Below are 19229 nucleotides of genomic sequence, written 5' to 3'. Positions count from 1 at the left end.
GTTAATCTGACTTTTCTTTTAGGGGCCCCAGCTAAGATCCTAAAAGGGTAGAAGGCAAATGTTTTCCTCTCTTACACTATATTTTAAAGAACATTTATCAAACAAGAAAAATAATTAGTATTTTTCCCCATGTGTAAATTGACCATTGAGGAGGAGCTACTGGTTTTCTTTTTTCTTTTTTCTTTTTTGAGACAGAGTCTCACTCTGTCGCCAGACTGGAGTGCAATGGCACAATCTCGACTCACTGCAATCTCCGCCTCCTGAGTTCAAAAAATTCTTCTGCCTCAGCCTCCTGAGTAGCTGGGACTACAGATGCGTGCCACCACGTCCAACTAATTTTTGTATTTTTGTAGAGATGGGGTTTCACTATGTTGGCCAGGATGGTCTCAAACTCTTGACTCCGTGATCCACCTGCCTCGGCCTCCTAAAGTGCTAGGATTACAGGCGTGAGCCACCACACCCGGCCTTGCTACTGGTTTGATACTAATCTCTTCTGAGTTTGGTTAGTAGAGATTGTCATCCCCAGGTGTCCGCTCCTCCTCAGGTGCACTTAAAAATTGCAAACCTGAGGAACTGCAATAGGAACATGATGACCGATGTAGATATACTGACTCCTCATCAAGACCAGAGTTCTAAAAAAAGGTGCAGTCACCTCATAAATAATGTTGATACTTAGGTCTTTTCTCTAATTGTTTCAAGGCCAGAGCCATTCAACATTGCAGGAGACTGAAGAACACAAGATACTTTAATGTTTAGCACTTTTCCTCCCCATAGTGGACCTAGGCAAAATTACATGAAGCAAGCATTTCATACTTTGTATCTCTCTCCTACAGTTAGCAAACAGAATTTCACATGGTTCCTACCTGCCTGTGAACCCAACATTTCTTTCTATCTCCTTTCTCATTCATTCCATGAACAAAATTTAGGTCTTAAGTCCACTGTTGAGAACCATTGTATTTTAAAGTCCTCCAACCTCCACCCTATGTTTCTGCCAAGCGAACGTGTTTATTATCAGATAAAATCATTTGTGCTAATATCTTCTACTTGATGTGTCATCCTTAGGAAATGTAATGCCTTAGCCCGTCTAACATGCATTGAACTTCTTAGAAACATTCTTAAGGAATTGAGTCTAGTAGAGACATCTGAGTGTGTGGTTGATAGAGGAGATGTTCTTTCTCATCCTGCGTGTGTATAGCTTCCATACAGATGACAGCCTGCTCTCGTTTTGCATTAGAAATCCCCGGCATGTACGAGGTCCCCAGTTCACTCTCCCGCACCTCCACCAGTTTTGGGCTGGGTTTGGTGGCTCACACCTATAACCCCAGGACTTTGGGAGGCTGAGGCTAACAGATCACTTGAGGTCAGGAGTTCGAGACCAGCCTGGCCAACATGGCGAAACTCCATCTCTACTAAAAATACAAAAAAATCAGTGGGAGGTGGTGGTGTGCACCTGTAATCCTGAGTTACTCAGAGGCTAAGGTCGGAGAATCGCTTGAACCCGGGAGGCAGAAGTTGCAGTGAGCTGAGATTGTACCATTGCACTCCAGCCTGGGCAATAAGGGCTAAACTCTGTCTCAAAAAAAAAAAAAAAAAAAAGAAAGAAAAGAAAAGAAAGAAATTCCCATCTCTAGGCCAGGCATGGTGGCTCGCGCCTATAATCCTAGCACTTTGTGAGGCCAAGGCAGGCAGATTCCCTGAGCTCAGGAGTTTGAAATCAGTCTTGGCAACATGACAAAACCTCGTCTCTACTAAAAATACCAAAAATTAGCCAGGCATGGTGGCTCACGCCTATAATCCCAGCTACCGGAGAGGCTGAAGCAGGAGAATCACTTGAACCCAGCAGGCGGAGGTTGCAGTGAGGTGAAATTGCGCCACTGCACTCCAGCCTGGGTGACAGAGTGAGACTCTCTCAAAAAAATTTAAAAAATAAAAAATAAAAGAAATCCCCATCTCGAGAGTCAGGGACAGAAATGGTTGATGGGCACTTGTTATATTTGTTTATCGAAGTCAAAATTAAAGTAGAAAACCAAAGAGTAATATGAGAAAGGAAAGAATTTTTACTGAGCAACTACCATAAGCCAGGAACTATGCCACGTGTTTTATACCCAGTCAGCTCTGCCTTTACCCAAGAATCTGAGTGGAACTAAGTATGTTACCACCATGAAAGTAAGTAATTCAAAAATCTAAGCTGTTGGAACTCTATATTATTTTGAAACTTAAAAAGAAGTGATGATGGGCCAAGCATGGTGGCTCACGCCTGTAAATCCCAGCACTTTGGGAGGCTGAGGCGGGCAGATCACCTGAGGTTGGGAGTCCGAGACCAGCCTGGCCAATGTGGTGAAACCCAGTTTCCACTAAAACCCAGTTTCCACTAAAAATACAAAAATTAGCCGGGTGTGGTGACGCGCTCCTGTAATTCCAGCTACTCGGGAAGCTGAGGCAGGAGAATCACTTGAACCCCGGAGGCGGAGGTTGCAGTGAGCCTAGATCTGGCCACTGCACTCCAGCCTGGGCAACAGAATGAGACTCTGTCTCAAAGAAATAAAAAAGTGATGATGGGACCTGAGTCACGTACTAGGCAGCTGTAACCAAGGCAGGTGTACCTTGGTTTCTCTGATTAGAGACCCTTTCTTGCCTGCACTGTTGTGTGAAATGTAAAATGACTAAAGGGGGCCAGGGAACACTTGTTTGCACTCCGCTGGCTGATCTTCATTGGATGGATGCCCTCTTCTGTTTTTTATGGAAAGACTTCATTGCTATCACATTGTCTTGGGATGGAATGTTAAATACGCTCTTTTAAAATTGGAACAGAAATGAAGCACAGCTACGAATAAATGAAAACAAGTCATGGGGTTGGGGACAAATCTGTAACTAATTAATTTGTTGTAACTCTTGAACCAGCCTGGTACAGAAAATATTGAATTCCTTTTTAATTTCTTTGTCTTTTTCCTACATAAGCAAAAACTGAACCTTCTCTGGAGTCTGTATGTCACAGAGTGGCCTTCCTCTCTTTTCACTTTAATAAAATCATTAAAACTGGATTATGACCTTTTTGATTATATCAACTCAGGATTACAGGTGCACACCACCACCCCCCACTGATTTTTTTGTATTTTTAGTAGAGATGGAGTTTCGCCATGTTGGCCAGGCTGGTCTCGAACTCCTGACCTCAAGTGATCTGTTAGCCTCAGCCTCCCAAAGTCCTGGGGTTACAGGTGTGAGCCACCAAACCCAGCCCAAAACTGGTGTCTGCATCACAATTTGTCTCCAGCTTAGCCTATAATCATTTACATCCTCATGATACACACAAACGTATCACATGCAGAGACACAGCCACATAAAATATGCCTTAAACTCCTTGCACAGCCTAAGTCATAGGCAAACATAGCCTAGATCTCACACACCCATACCAATTACACAACAATTACTTTACATATATCATATGTAGAATGTCACACATATTGGATAATACAATTTATTTAGGGAAGGGAAGATCATTCACCCTGGGTAGGTTTAGAGTGAATATCAGGAAAAATCTTGGTTATCAAACATCAGATGCATTACAAGCTGAAGCTTGACAAATGTGTAGGAATAAACTAGGTAAATGAAGACAAAAGTGTATTCCAGGCAGAGAAACAACACAGGCAAGGTTATGGTATCAAGAAGTCATGCGACTCATAATTCTAAGTTTTGGAAAACACTGACACATAAGTGCAATGTCAGGGGCTATTGATGGAGGCAGTGGCCACCACTTGGGAAGCACTGAATACCAATTCCTGAGGATATGCATAGATCTTCTAGTTGTTGACAGGCTCCACCATCCTCAGGTCTCCTATGCTATCAACATACCCATCCTTGCAACAGTGGAATTCAATGTAGTTGAAGCTCTCTGTGTAGCTATTGTTGTACTTCTCCCACTGACACTCGAGTACTTTGATGGCACCCTGGGCCCATACATAGGCATTTCTACATCAGTTATTCCCACTTCAATAATGCATATATACTCCATCTTGTGCCATAAGCTATAGATGGACATATAAGAGCTCTTGTCTTTCAGAACCGCTTTTTCTCTCATGAGGGCATCACATTTGCAGTCTTCAAAATCTCGGCTTGGATCTAAGTAGTGCAGTGTCATGAATTCTTTCCAGGAAACGTCCTTGCTATGTACAAGCAGCCTGCAAAGAATGCAAAGCAGGGCCAAGGGACTGCCCCAGATCTTCAGAGAGGATGCCATTTCAGTCACCAGTGACACCTGTGTGTCCACAGAGAAGAGAAAGAAAAGCATCATGTAGACAATGTCCAGAGAGCTGACATTTATCTTAAAATTCTGTTTCCTGTCAATGCAAGCACTCAGCATAATTTTACTATTTGGTTCCCTGATTAGAAGATAATTCTCGTAAGAGAATAAAGTTTCTAAGAACTAAAAATATGCTTCAGCTTATGTGAGCCAAACACAAAGTTGGAAAAAAATAGATGACGTTAATTTTGAGAATTTCAAACATCTCCTGTCTACTCTGTCATCCACCCAACCTGCAGTGGGTAGAATCACCCAATCACCCTCCAGCTGGCTTCTTTTCACCAGACCAACTCTCAGGAAGTCATGCGTCCACTAGAAAATGGCATTTTAAGCTTTTTGTCTGCGAAGTGGAAAGGGCTGTAACTTTTTTTTTTGCACATTAAATATTAAAGTTTATTAAAAATTGCTCACATTGAAAAACAAAGACATCAATTACACCCACCCCCACCAACACACACCACATACACAATCCAGACACAATTATGTTACTGGTGTCAGCTCAAACTTGTGAAGCAAATATTGAAATGCAGATAATTTCCAGAAAATAGCAAGCAGAGGCTAGAAAAATATTTATAAAGCTCTTAGTTGTCATGGCAACAGATAAACCCTGGTATCTGAAATTGTAGAAATCAGAAGTTGAACATTTGTGTGACATTACTTTTCTATGGTTTTTCAAGGGATAAGAGGGAAACTTTTCCAATTAAGTTGTTCCAGGGCCTTCTTGAATGTAACAGATGGCTGCTACAAAGACATTAATTGAGGTTGTAGGACAAAGGATCAGTGGATATCTCCATTCTCAAAAGAAGTGAGCAGGTCTAAAGGCAGAGACTGACTTCCAGGTTAGGCAGCCTGCGAGCTAGTGTTAATCCATCCTCCTCTATCATGCTCCCATGACAGCCATAAACACATGGATGCTGAAGGCAATGCTGTTTTATGATTCTTGTTTTCATGCATTGCTCACAAGCTGCAGATGCATGCCCTCTCCTTGCCCTCCAGGGCTGTGCCTTTGCTAATGTACCAGTCAGGATGCTTTTTCTTTTTCTTTTTTTTTTATAACCAACTTTTTTTTATTAGAGCAGATACAGTTGTGAAAACTGTACATTACACATTTTGGTTTCAAGAATTATAAATAAAGGAACTCACAGGTAGGGAGTTCTTTTTCACAGCAAGAAACTTTAAATAAACAAAGTCATGTTTTATGAAGTACATTGGTAGACTTCATGTGCTGTCCAAAATGTTGAGTACAGTATAACAACCCATTAGAAAGAGCCTTCATGTAAAATACAGCTGTGCACATTTTAGAAAAATACCAACAATTTGAGCTTTGTTTTAAAAAAGCTTATAAATCATACGTATATTTATAAATAGGACCAACGTGCTCACTTTATAAACATAGAGGACGCTTTTTCTTCCTTTCTTCCCGTCTAGGTTTTCCTCAGCATCTTCTGAGTAATGAGGCTGCTGCTGGGCGGCTCCAGAGACTCCACTTCGGTTCCATCTGGCTGGGGAGGTCTCACAATCATGGCAGATGGCAAAGAGGAGAAAGTTACATCTTATGTGGATGACAGCAGGCAAAAAGAGCAGGGCTGTCACATTTTAGAGGAGTGTAGAAGAGTGACTACTAGGCAGGTGGTTCTTAGGCAGGAAGGCTTTAATTCTCCGAAATCACAGACCAGGTTACAATTACGCTGACTCTGCAAAATGATGCTTCTCCAATATCTTGACTTCCTTTTAACACTTCCCCCAAAGCCTGGGTGGAACATATGATTACTACTAACTACCCATATTCCTTCTCAGGGACGTTCCCCTAATTATCACTATTACAAATGATCTTCTGACGATGCCATCATCAAAGGACACCAGTTTAGAAATATAACTGTAATCAATTAGGCAAAAAGACCAAAACAGTCCCCACCAGAGCTACTGTGGTCACAGCATAGGATGTATGGTCATTTGAAAAAGTTACCTCTTTAAACTAGCTCTCTGTCCTCATTTGCCATGAGGAGTGTTCCTAGCCCTACTGAACCTCTAACCTGATTCGCAGCTCTGAGCATCGGTATCCTCACTGATGTAGGGCCTAATAACAGCTCCCTACAGACCTGTGAGAGTCTAATGAGATGCATGTATGTGAGAGCACTTCTAACCATATCAAATGCCCACATCAGACACAGAACAAAGGATGGGTACTTCCTATCTGTGGAGCCCTGTCCTGGTGATAAAGACCTACACAGGATAGGAGAGTAGGATGCAAGCAGCTTTAATGTATTGTGGGGGTGCATTAAAGGGAGGGGGTGAAGGAAGGGAGGGGTAGAGAAAAGTTTGTATCAGTGGGAATGAGGCTGACTGGAATTCAGGCCTTAGTTTTCCATGATTTCGTTCCTTCTCCATTCTTTGCTATCTAAAAGCTCAATCAGACCAGCCACAGTGGCTCACACCTGTAATCCCTGCACTTTGGGAGGCTGAGGCAGGTGGATCACTTGAGGTCAGGAGCTCGAGATCAGCTTGGCCAACACAGCGAAACCCCATGTCTACTAAAAATACAAAAAAATTAGCCAGGCAGGGTGGCGTGTGCCTGTAACCTTAGCTACTCAGCAGGCTGAGGCAGGAGAGTCGCTTGAACTTGGGAGGCGAAGGTTGCAGTGAGCCAAGATAGCGCCACTGCACTCCAGCCTGGGTGACAAAGCAAGACTCCATCTCAAAAAATTAACACTAATAAATAAAAATTAAAGTTCAATCAGCCTCCTTCCAGTGCTCCTGGTCATCCCCCGAGCGTCCTCAGCAGAGCAGTTCTTACCCTACTCAGACTCAAGTCACTACTCAGAGTTCAGGTCACTGGTTATAGTGGGGTTCAATGTGTGGATCTGAATAGCAGAGTCTGCATCCTCCTCCTTTTCTCAGAGCCCAGGAAATCTGCAGCAGTGGAGAAAGGAATAGCAGGGGGAGATTCAGCTCCTGAACTGATTGGTAGCAGAGGTGGTGATGGGGAACAGCCTTATTATGTGAGCCTGTTCCTGTATCGTTTCATCTGGAACACTTGGGTTCACTCAGACAGTGGTTTGAGCAAAGGCTACAAACATCAAAGACGGACTCCAGGCACAAAAGAACTGAAAGACCCTAGGTGACCCCGGAAATGGGTTATCAAGTACTATCAGGAGACAACACGAGACCTGGCTCCTGCATTTAATTTCTGACAAACTTCTGGGAAGTCTCTGGATGACTAGAATACGTTATATGGGAACTTCACTGAGGAAAACCACATTTAACATTGTGAACTTAGGGCCCTCATTGAGAGGTGAAAGAATATCTAATGAAACCAATAGCCTGATAGCTACGAATGATTAGGTAGCCAGTATCTTAAGTTTTTCTGGTCAGCTTATAACTGTGACCCTTAGCTGTCTGCTGATGCTGCAGTGCTTACCATTAAAATGTCACGTAGCCTAGCCATAGTTTCCACAATGTTCCTATATACGACGTCTGACTGTGAAGTGTGGGTCACAAGGTGCTGGCTAAGTTGTTATTCAGGAACTCAAGATTCAGTCCTGAACTCAGCTCAAACCAGACAAGACCACCAGCCCATGAGAGCGTCCAAGGGGTGACCCTTCCACATCACAGCCCGGACTTTTCACTGTAGGTTTCATAACAACTACCCCAGAATTGGCAAATGTGACCAACAGTGGTTCATTAAAACTAGTCAAAGGTGCAATTTATGAATAAAGTAAGATACTTGCATATGTTTTCTATCAGCACCTCCAAGGGCTGCTCCTGGTCAAGTCATCTTGGTTGATTTTCTCACTGGACCACCTCGTTGTTGGAATGTCAGAATGTTTACGACCAGAACTTATCTTCAAAGTGCAGCTCTCAAGCAGTCCTTGAATAATAGGGAATCGTGTGCTGACAGACTGGATGGAAGGAGGATAGTCTTAGAGCCGGTTCTGTGCATCCTTCTACTCTCTACATCTTTGGGGGACAGGGGAGAGCGAAAAGGGAACAATCCTGGGCATCTGAATTTGGATGACTTGAGCGGCGATTCTGTGGGAAAATCAGTTGTTTGTCTTGTGCCCACACATCCAGAGCTCTTTCCAACAAGTATGCACTATTTATTGAAGGCTTAAAATCAAGTAATGACTCAATGAATGTAGAGAGAGGTAGGGAGGTAGGAGAGAGAAGCCACCTGAGCCAATGTGTGAAGAAGCAAGCTAAGTAGGAGATCTATGTGAAAGTAGTTTTTAAGCAATATAGCATTGTGCTGATCTCTATTGTTGACAACATTACACGGTTGTACTACCTCAGACATGTCAACTAGTTAATCTAGTGTTTCTCAAATAAGTGATATTCTGCTTTCTCACTTTTCTTTTTTTTTTTTTTTTTTTTTTGAGACAAGGTCCAGGGTCTCCCTCTCTAATCCAGGCTGGAGTGCAGTACAGTGGCTCACTGCAGTCTCTACCTCCTGGGCTCAAGCAATTCTCCCACCTCAACCTCCCAAGTAGCTGGGACCACAAGTGTGCGCCATCATACCCATCTAATTTTTTAATTTTTTGTAAAGATGAGGTTTTGCCCAGGTTCATCTCGAACTCCTGAACTCAAGCAATCCAGCCACCTCAGACTCCCAAAGTGTTAGGATTACAGGAGTGAGTCACTTTACCTGGCCAGATATTCTACTTTCAATGTGGAAAAAAGTTTATTGTGGACTCCAAGGATACATCCATAAACTCTCCTATGAGCTAAACCCAAAGTCCTAAAGCTTTTTGGATATAAAACCAATTAGGAATTAAGCTAAACTATGCTGAGGGGAACAGCATTCTATTATATTTGCAGAAATTAGCCACTACCAATGCAGCCCAGAAAGATAGGTTAGCCAGTATTTCTGGAAAAGGCTTAATGGGTCTACTTCCTAGAGCTGTCTACCAGTTTCTACAACAGGAGTTCCTTGGGTAATGACTTCTGATTTGCGTTATTAAGGAGATATTTCTCTTTGAGTATAAATTTCAAATTACTTGCTAATCATATTTGTTCTTTAAACATTGTTTTTTATTTGAACTGCTTTCTATTAATTCCTTGGCATTTTATTTTGTTAACAGCTATTCAATTCTTAAATTTAGGTGTGCTACTGTTTCACAAAACCATAATAGTGACTCAGATTTCTTTGTGCAGAGGATGAACATGTCTACGGGTGTTTTAGCCCGTAATCCATGAGATTTGAAAGGCTCTATGGGTAGAATTCATAGGATCCATGCAGTGGTGCAGTGCAGAAAATTACATCTTTTCATTCACCCATATTGAAATGTAGCAATTCCTTTACAAATGAAAGTAGAAAAAAATAGAAATCATAGACTTTTTATATCCATTTATATTTGTTGCCAATATCTCAAAATATTATTTCACATTGATCACTGCCTCAAAATTATAGTAGTAATTAGACCTGAATTTAAGTCTTAGTACTTAATGCATTAATATTTGATTTCCTTTGAAATCCCATGTATTTTTTTTTTTTGCATTTAATGATATTTTTCAGAGAACAAGTATTACTGTTCTCTTTTTCTCAATTGTTATTGTTCTCAACTGTGGCTTCATCAGAATGCGGAAGGGGTGCATGACACAGAAAAGGTGAACACCTTTCTCCTGGGGGATGGCAGAGTAACACAATGAAAGAAGTCCGATTCCTAAATAACTTGCACTGCTTACAGAGGAGCTCTCAAGTGAGAGGAAAATAAAATATTTTGCTTTTAAACTACTGAGCTGTTTTTGCAGCTCAGCCTTATCCTAAGTAACCCCATTGTGATTATCTTGATAGATGTGTTAAATGTTTTCTTTTACTATTAATGATGTTATAATTCAACTTTGTCTTAACTATGTTAACCAGAAAGGGAATATAAATATTTCAAAGAAAAAAAAGACAACACACTAGTTTGTTTTTGTTAGGCTTTGGGTGAATTTCTAAAGTACCAGTAAAGCTGCATTCAGGCAGAAATGCACTTATACCCTCATAATTCTCTAACTCCCAAGGCCAGATCTAATATTGTCTCCCTGTCTTTCTCTCTCTCTCTCTTTCTCTCTCATTCTCAATCTCTCTCCCTTGCTCCGTTTCTCACTCTTGCTCTCAGGAGGTCAAGCAATTTGGAGGAACTTAAGGAAAGGACATGACCACTGACCTTCTCTGTAAGTTAGATATTGACAGAATACCAAAAATGATCATGATAGAACAATAGGGAACAGCAAAGCTCATCTGATTGGGTCAGGTGTATTAAACACATACGTATCTGATCTCACAGGTTAAGAGCTGAGTCCCATAAGATGCCTCCTACTTTAGATGCCACTGGCAAGTCTGGGCCTCCAGTACTTCTGACCAACCAGCTATAAATTGGGGGTTCCAACCACTCCTTCCTTAGATTTGATAATTTGCTACAATGGCTCATAGAACTCAGCAAATCACTTTATTTATATTTATCAGTTTATTATCATAAGCACAACTCACGAATACCTCCATGTATTCAGCAATCTGGAAACTCCTCAGATTGTATGTCCGAGAGTTTTTATGGAGCTTGATCTCCAGTCCCTGCCCCCTTTCTGAATGTCAGTGGGTTGGTTGAAAGTTTTAACCTTCTAATCCCTGGTCTTTCTGGTGCCAGCCCTATCCTGAGGTCATGTAGGGGCCCCACCTTAAGTTACCTCATTAGCATAATCTCAGGCATGATCCAAAGGGGCTCATTATGAAAAACAAGACACTCCTACTTAAGCTGAAATAGCCTGCTTCAAAGATGAATAGCCTCACCCTTTGCTTTGTTCAATATTTAACCATATACTTGCTTAAGAGATCCAGGGGGCAATCTTGAAATAAACCAAGTATTAAATTGAGATTGTAGAATCCTCCCTTCTCAGAAAAACCACTGAGTAGTTAATCCATAACCTGGTTGCATTCATGGTGATGCCAGCCAGACCTCCAGGTGGTTCATCACTGAAGATAGTCATCAGAATGAGACACGCAGTCCTGCGTCCTGCACCACTCCTGCTCATAGTTTCCATGCCTCCTTTTCCTTTAAAATCCCTTTGGCTACCTTAAAAATTTGACATAGTCTTTGAGGCACTAGTCCACCATCTCCTCAGGTTGCCATCTCTTGAATAAACTTGCTTTTCCTTCCACCGGCCCTTGTCTCTTGAGTTTTGCTTTCAAGAGGTGAGCAGCTAAACCTGAGTTTTGTAGGAGACAGTAAATTCCTCTTCAAAGTTTAGCCTGTTGGCCGGGCGCGGTGGCTCATGCCTGTAATCCCAGCACTTTGGGAGGCCGAGGCAGGTGGATCACAAGGTCAGGAGATCGAGACCACGGTGAAACCCCGTCTCTACTAAAAATACAAAAAATTAGCCAGGCGCGGTAGTGGGTGCCTGTAGTCCCAGCTATGCAGGAGGCTGAGGCAGGAGAATGGCGTGAACCCGGGAGGCGAAGCTTGCAGTGAGCCGAGATCGCGCCACTGTACTCCAGCCTGGGGGACACAGCAAGACTCTGTCTCAAAAAAAAAAAAAAAAAACAAAGTTTAGCCTGTTAACGACTTCCTTTAAAATTCAAGAGGGAGAACAATTGTTAAGTACAATGAGCTCTGAGTTCCTCTTCAAAGAACCAATATGTCAGTATGTTCAGCTTCCCTGTTCTTTGTTCTCCATTTTAAAGAACAAGCTTAACTTCCTTGTTCTTTACACCTCCTTGCCCCTAGTTTCAGTAACCAACCCCTTCCTAGCCTCTATCACCTATTCTGTCCTTAGGTATCCTTAGTCACCTGTTCTGTAACTGTCCTTCCCTCCAGAACTACTCACCCCACCACTCCGGCTGGTACCCTCTCTTTAAAATAGCCAATTGGAATTAGCTTGGACTGTGTGGTCCAACCCTAGCCAACAGGGGAAAGACACAGCAGTAGGGACTAGCTGCATTAGGAGTAAGACCCTCTTCCCCTCCCTTGTCCCGTGTGCTCTCACCTTTGCTCCATCCGTGAGATACACCCTTCTATAGAAGTAAATTGGCTTGCTGTGAAAACTTTTGCCTGAGTGCTATTTTCACCCTGTGGCACCGAGCATTTACTTCCAACAAATTTGGGGGCCTTCCCAGGATCCCATTCTTCTCTGCTTCTCTGGGGAAAAGTCTCTGATCACCTCTCGTGAGGAGATGCGTCCCGCTCCCTCATTGCTGCGGCCTCGGGGTAAGGAATCGAGACCTACCCTGTATGACGAATAAATCCGGACTCTCAGCAAAGCAGGAAGAAAAGACCTACAAATAAATACCACAGCAACCAGGTAACTCTGTGCACTGACCAAGATAAGAAAAGCTGTGGGGGCAGTGAAGTATTTCCTTGGTGGTCAGGACATCCTGAAGGTTGAAAGTGTGTGACTGAGACACACAACTGAGTGTAGAGAGAGTGCAGAGTCCAGATCTGGTTCTGCGTTCACCTCATACAGCTTAAAGGCGGCTTGCCCATCATGGGGTTTATACCGACCTGCTCTAGTAAGAGAGATTGAGCCCCGCAGACTCACTGGGGTGCAAGAAATCTCTAGTAAGAGAGACTGAGCCCTGCAGACTCAGCGAAAAACACTTTCTCTAGGATGGTAAATATAGCAGGTAAGACAAAAGATAGGAAAGATCATCATCATGATAATATGCCCTGTGATAGTCCCCTAGGCCTAATGTTAGAATAGTGGAAGGGTAATGGAAGGACCCAACACAAGAAAAAGCAGCAAATGATAAAATACTGCTGTTTTATTTGGACTAAAGTACCTTCCTCTCCCCCAACGAGCTGCCACCCCAGACTCTTCCCTTAACCTAAAAAAGGAGCTTAAACCACTCTTAGATGATCCTTATGGAGTGGCAGATCAAATTGATCAGTTTTAGGACCCCAGTTATATACTTGGGCTGAGTTACTGTCTATCTTAGGCATCTTATTCTCAGGAGAAAAAAGGAGCATGATATGCAGGGCTGCTATGACCGTTTGGGAACATGAACACCCTCCTGGTCAGAACGTCCCAGCGGCTGAACAAAATTCCCAGCCCAGGATCCTTAATGGGGTAACAACAATACGGCCCATCGAGGAAACATGAAAGACCTTAGGGAGATGGTAATAAAAGGAATTCAAGAACTGGTGCCCTGCACCCAAAATCTTACCAAGACCTTTAATAGAAAACAGGGAAAAGATGAGGGACCAATAGAATTTTTAGAAAGGCTTAAAGACCAAATGAGAAAATATGCCGGCCTAGAATCAGAAGACCCTCTTGGGCAGGGAATGTTTTTTGTTGTTGTTGTTGTTGTTGTTGTTGAGACGGAGTCTTGCTCTGTCGCCCAGGCTGGAGTGCTGTGGCTGGATCTCAGCTCACTGCAAGCTCCGCCTCCCGGGTTCACGCCATTCTCCCGCCTCAGCCTCCCAAGTAGCTGGGACTACAGGCGCCGCCACCTCGCCCGGCTAGTTTTTTGTATTTTTTTTTAGTAGAGACAGGGTTTCACTGTGTTCGCCAGGATGGTCTCGATCTCGGGCAGGGAATGTTTAGAACTTCATTTCGTCACTAAGAGTTGGCCAGATATTAACAAGAAATTACAAAACATAGAGAACTGGAAAGATAGACCTATAGAAGAGCTTCTGAGAGAAGCCCAAAAAGTATATGTAAGAAGAGATGAAGAAAAACAAAAGCAGAAGGCGAAAATTCTGCTGTCTGCCATACAACAAAGTACTCAAGGGGCCAGAACCTATAAAGAACCTAGATCCCCACTCTCCAGGCAATATAAAGGGTACAAAAGAGTAAAGCCAGGAGACTCAAAGGGACAGAGGAAAAAAAAAAAATCTTAGAGACAGAAGTGACATATAAAAAACAATAAGCTAGTATCAAATTTTTGTTAATTCTGGAAACAGGGACAAAACTATTAGGAAGAGATGTAATGCTAAAATTAGGCGTAGGCCTCCAAATCAATCATGGAAAATTCCTCCCCTCCCTAAACTTGCTCACCACCACAGACAAAGAACACATTCATCCCGAGGTATGGTCAAAAGACGGAAATTGAAAGTTACAGATTCCTCCGATTCATGTTAAATTAAAAAGCCCTTGGAAAGTAGTAAAGAGAAAGCCATACCCCATTCCTTTAAAAGCCAGGGCAAATTTAAAACCTCTAATTGAAGGTCTTCTCCATGATGAGCTTCTTGAACCTTGTATGTCTCCCTATTACACTCCAATACTGCCTGTAAAGAAGGCAGATGGGTCATACCGGTTAGTGCAAGACCTTAGAGCTATTAACCAGATAGTCCAAACTACACACCCTGTTGTTCCCAATCCTAATACTATTATCAGTAGGATCCCATACAGCCACCAGTGGTTTACAGTAGCAGATTTAAAAGATGCCGTGGTCGGGGGCTGCAGCGCAGTACGAGCGAGCGGCTCCAGGGCGGGCGCGCACAGGGATGCTCTGCGGGGCGGCTGCAGCCACCGTGTGGGCTGAGGAGGCTAGGACAGCGCGGGCCCCCGGGCTTCTCCTCTGAGCCGGCTGCCCCGGCAGCGCAGCCAAGGCTCCATCAGCCTCCGCCCCTTCAGCCTCGGGGCCGAGTCCGCTGCCACCTCTGCCCGCGGAGGCCCGGGGAGCCCCTGCCTGGACCGCAGCTTCCCCCGTGGGCGTCGGGCCCGGGCGGGGATCCCGAGCCGCTGCCCTCCTCGCCGGCATGCGAGCCCCATTTCCTACTTTTTCAGTTTCCTTGGGAAGGGGCGGGTGGGTCTGGATGAATCGTCTCGGGGGCCCCCACGAGGCGACTCAGGCGGCCCTGCCCTTTTTAGAGGGTCCCCTCGGGGCCCAGTGGGGAAGGGGTTGTCTTTGCATGGGTGGGGGACTTCCCTAGTCTGCCGGGACCATGACCTGAACTGTGTGAGTGGGACGTGTCCAAAGCCCAAGAACCAGCTCATCTGAGCCGCCCCCTCCCCGGCCAGCATGGCACCTGAAGAAGCCTCTCTCAGGGCATTGGAAGTCTGCTGACAGGAGTTTTTCACAACTGTACAACCGATGAAAGAAAACATGAGATAGAGGAGCTTCTTAATAACTTTGCCTAACAAATAGGAGCCTGGAGATTCTGCCAGTACTTTCTCTCCAGCACTAGGAATGACTATGTAATGATGTACAGTTTAACAGTTTTTGAGAAGCTGATCAATAAAATGTGGCTTGGGGTCCCATCTCAGGATGAGATGGAAATCCATAGCTGCCTGCCCAAACTCCTTGTGGCTCCCCATAAAACCTTACCTTCTTTTATCATGAACAAGCTCTGCAAAGTTATTGTTGATATTGGACGTCAGGATTGGCCCATGCTCTACCATGACTTTTTTACCAACATTTTGCAGTTGAACCAGTCCCCTGTGACAACCCCCTTGGGCCGATCATGTTGAAGACAACTCCAGAAGAGCTGGCTTGTCCCCGTGAGGACCTCACTGTGGCTGGGAAGGAGGAGTTGCGGAGGTGGCTACTGGACCAGGTGCAGACAGTGCTTGGGCTACTGACAGGTATCTTGGAGACTGTCTGGGACAAACAGTGTTACTGCTGCCACTCCACCACCATCCCCAACCTCAGGAGACTTGCTGAGTAACCTGTTGCAGACTCCTAGTTCAGCGGAACTGTGGAATAAGCCAATTCCCATCCTTGATGTGGTGAGTGAGTATATCTGTTCCCTGGCCTTGGAGTGCCTGGCCCATCTCTTCAGTTGGATTCCTCTGTCTGCCAGCATCACCCCATCCCTCCTTGCCATCATCTTCCACTTTGTGCGATTTGGCTACGACATCCGGGCCAGAAACATGGTGTCAGTTAACGGCAGCAGCCAGAACTGTGTCTGGGTTCAGGAGTGGAGTCGGCTGGGGGTCCTGGCCATGTCCTGCATCAAGGAACTCATGTCCAAGAACTGTGTGCCTATGGAGTTCGAGGAGTATTTACTGTGTATGTTCCAGCAGACTTTCTACCTCCTGCAGAAAATCACCAAGGATAACAATGCCCACACGGTGAAGAGCAGGCTAGAAGAGCTCGATGAGAGCTATATCGAGAAGTTTAATGACTTTCTTCAGCTCTTTGTGAGTGTTCACCTAAGAAGAATTGAGTCTTACTCCCAGTTCCCTGTGGTGGGGTTTTTGACACTATTGTTCAAGTACACATTTCATCAGCCTACTCATGAAGGTGAATTCTCTTGTTTGGATGTCTGGACGCTCTTTTTGGACTATCTGACAAATAAAATTAAAAGTCGTCTTGGAGACAAGAAAGCAGTTCTCAACAGGTATGAAAACGCCCTGGTGATCCTCCTTACAGAGGTGTTGAATCAAATCCAGTTCAGATACAACCAGGTCCAGCTGGAGGAGTTGGATGACGAGACTCTGGATGACTATCAGCAGACAGAGTGACAGCGCTGCTTACAGCAGAGCTTGGAGGTAGTGGACAAAGTGATGGAGCTTCTGCCCATGCACGCCTTCTCCACACCGTTCCCAGTTCTTCAGGATAATTTGAAGTTTATTTGAGATTACAGTAATTTATAGTTACTTCAGGGTCAGGAGACGGGTTGAACAATACCGTGGAGAAAGACTGCCGACGGCTGCACTGCTCCCTGAGAGACTTGAGCTCCCTAATGCAGGCCGTGGGCGACCTGGCAGAGTACTTTATCAGGGATGTGTTTGCTGCACAGTTCAATCATGTCCTCACATTCGTGGAGAGATTGGTCAAAGTTACTCTGTATGGATCTCAGATAAAATTGTACAACATTGAGCCGGGCGCAGTGGCTCACGCCTGTAATCCCAGCACTTTGGGAGGCCAAGGCAGGTGGATCACAAGAGACCATCCTGGCTAACATGGTGAAACCCCGTCTCTACTAAAAATACAAAACATTAGCTGTGCGCGGTGGCACATGCCTGTAGTACCAGCTACTCAGGAGGCTGAGGCAGGAGAATCACTTCAACCCGGGAGGCAGAGGTTGCAGTGAGCCAAGAACGTGCCACTGCACTCCAGCCTGGGCAAGAGAGCGAGACTCCATCTCAAAAAAAAAAAAAAAAAACCACAAAAAAAATTGTACAACATTGAAACTGCTGTACCATCAGTATTGAAATCAACCTCATTGATGTGCGTGCTCAGTCCCTGGCTGCGCTGCAGGCTTACTCTCACTGGTTAGCACAGTATTGCAGTGAAGCTCACCGGCAGAACACGCAGCAGTTCGTGACATTCATCCCTACTACCATGAATGCAATCACACCTCTAATCAGCACCAAGGCCTCGAAGCAGCAAAGCCTACACCTTTTATCTAACTCTGTCTCTCCTTCTGTTCCTATACCCATTTACTAGAAAATCTAAATATGACACAGAGTTAGATCCATAAATCTGTCCACTGTTATATAACTGTGTTATTTCACGTTCCTTTTTAGTTGTAGCCCACATGCATTCAAATACAACTTAACTTTTTTTTTTTTTGAGATGGAGTCTTGCTCTGTCACCCAGGCTGGAGTGCAGTGGCATGATCTCGGCTCATTGCAAGCTCCGCCTCCCGAGTGCACGCCATTCTCCTGCCTCAGCCTCCAGAGTAACTGGGGCTACAGGCGCCCACCACCATGCCCGGCTGATTTTTTGTATTTTTAGTAGAGACAGGGTTTCACCACGTTAGCCAGGATGGTCTGGATCTCCTGACCTCATGATCTGCCTGCCTCAGCCTCCCAACGTGCTGGGATTACAGGCGTGAGCCACCGCGCCCGGCCACAACTTTACTTTTTCAGTTGTCTAAGCTCCCCATGAATACATGGGGAAAAAATAAAATATCATTCAGATTTCCAGACTAAAAAGTTATGATACCTTTGAAACATTTTCCTTCGTGCGGTAAGCACAGTTGGGCATTGGTTGTGCAGGTACACCTCGTTTTGTTGCGCTTCCCTTTATTGCACTTGCAGATACTGTGTTTTTTACAAGTTGAAGGCTTATGGCAACCCTGCATCAAGCAAATCTGTCAGCGCCATTTTTCCAACAGCATTTGGTGCTTCTGTGTGTCACATGTTGGTAATTGTTAGACTATTTCAAACTTTTTCCATGAGTATATCTGACAGTGATTTGTGATCAGTGATCTTTGATGTTACTATTATAATTATTTTGGGGTGCCGCAAACTGAAGACGGCAAACTCGATTGATAAATGTGTGTGTTCTGACTGCTCCACTGACTGGAGCCTTCCCCATATTCCTGTCTTTAGGCCTCCCTATTCCCTGAGCCATTTAGTTACCTTACAATGACCTCTACATGTTCAAGTGAAAGGAAGAGTCACATGTCTCTTACTTTAAAAATCTAGAAATGATCAAGCTTAGTGAGGAAGGCATGTCAAAAGCCAGGATAGGCCATAGGCTCTTGAGCCAGTTAGCCAAGTTGCAAATGCAAAGGAAAAGTTCTTGAAGGAGATTAAAAGTTCCGCTCTAGGCCGGGCGCGGTGGCTCAAGCCTGTAATCCTAGCACTTTGGGAGGCCGAGACGGGCGGATCACGAGGTCAGGAGATCGAGACCATCCTGGCTAACACGGTGAAACCCCGTCTCTACTAAAAATACAAGAAAATTAGCCGGGCGAGGTGGCAGGCGCCTGTAGTCCCAGCTACTCGGGAGGCTGAGGCAGGAGAATGGCGTGAACCCCAGGGGGCGGAGCTTGCAGTGAGCCGAGATCGCGCCACTGCACTCCAGCCTGGGGCACAGAGCAAGACTCCGTCTCAAAAAAAAAAAAAAAAAAAAAAAGTTCCGCTCTAGTGAACACACGAGTGATGAGAAAGCGGAACAGCCTTATTGTTGTTGATATGGAGAAAATTTCAGTTGTTTGAATAGACCAAACCATCCACAACATTCCCTTACGCCAAATCCAGATAAGGCCTTTTAATTCTGTGAAAGCTGAGAGAAGTGAGGAAGCTACAGAAGAAAAGTTGTAAGCCAACACAAGTTGCT

At 44.4% G+C, this 19229-nt stretch overlaps 1 long non-coding RNA gene and 1 pseudogene across 1 annotated transcript; one reads left to right on the top strand and one right to left on the bottom strand.

Moving 5' to 3' along the window:
- Positions 1-3461: 3461 nt before the first annotated feature.
- LOC107130347 (uncharacterized) lies at positions 3462-5924 on the bottom strand. Its single transcript, XR_006699465.2, has 2 exons — positions 5681-5924; positions 3462-4252 (listed from the first exon to the last, which is right to left on the bottom strand). It is a non-coding gene; the product is annotated as an uncharacterized lncRNA (long non-coding RNA).
- Positions 5925-15124: 9200 nt separating this feature from the next.
- Positions 15125-17650, top strand: LOC102142669 (exportin-6 pseudogene; annotated as a pseudogene).
- The last annotated feature ends 1579 nt before the right edge of the window (positions 17651-19229 follow it).

The sequence above is a fragment of the Macaca fascicularis genome, chromosome 7, assembly GCF_037993035.2.
Source record: "Macaca fascicularis isolate 582-1 chromosome 7, T2T-MFA8v1.1".
Classification (NCBI taxonomy): domain Eukaryota; kingdom Metazoa; phylum Chordata; class Mammalia; order Primates; family Cercopithecidae; genus Macaca; species Macaca fascicularis.
Note: the sequence above shows the minus strand (reverse complement) of the source record. Positions and strands in the feature narration are given on the sequence as shown.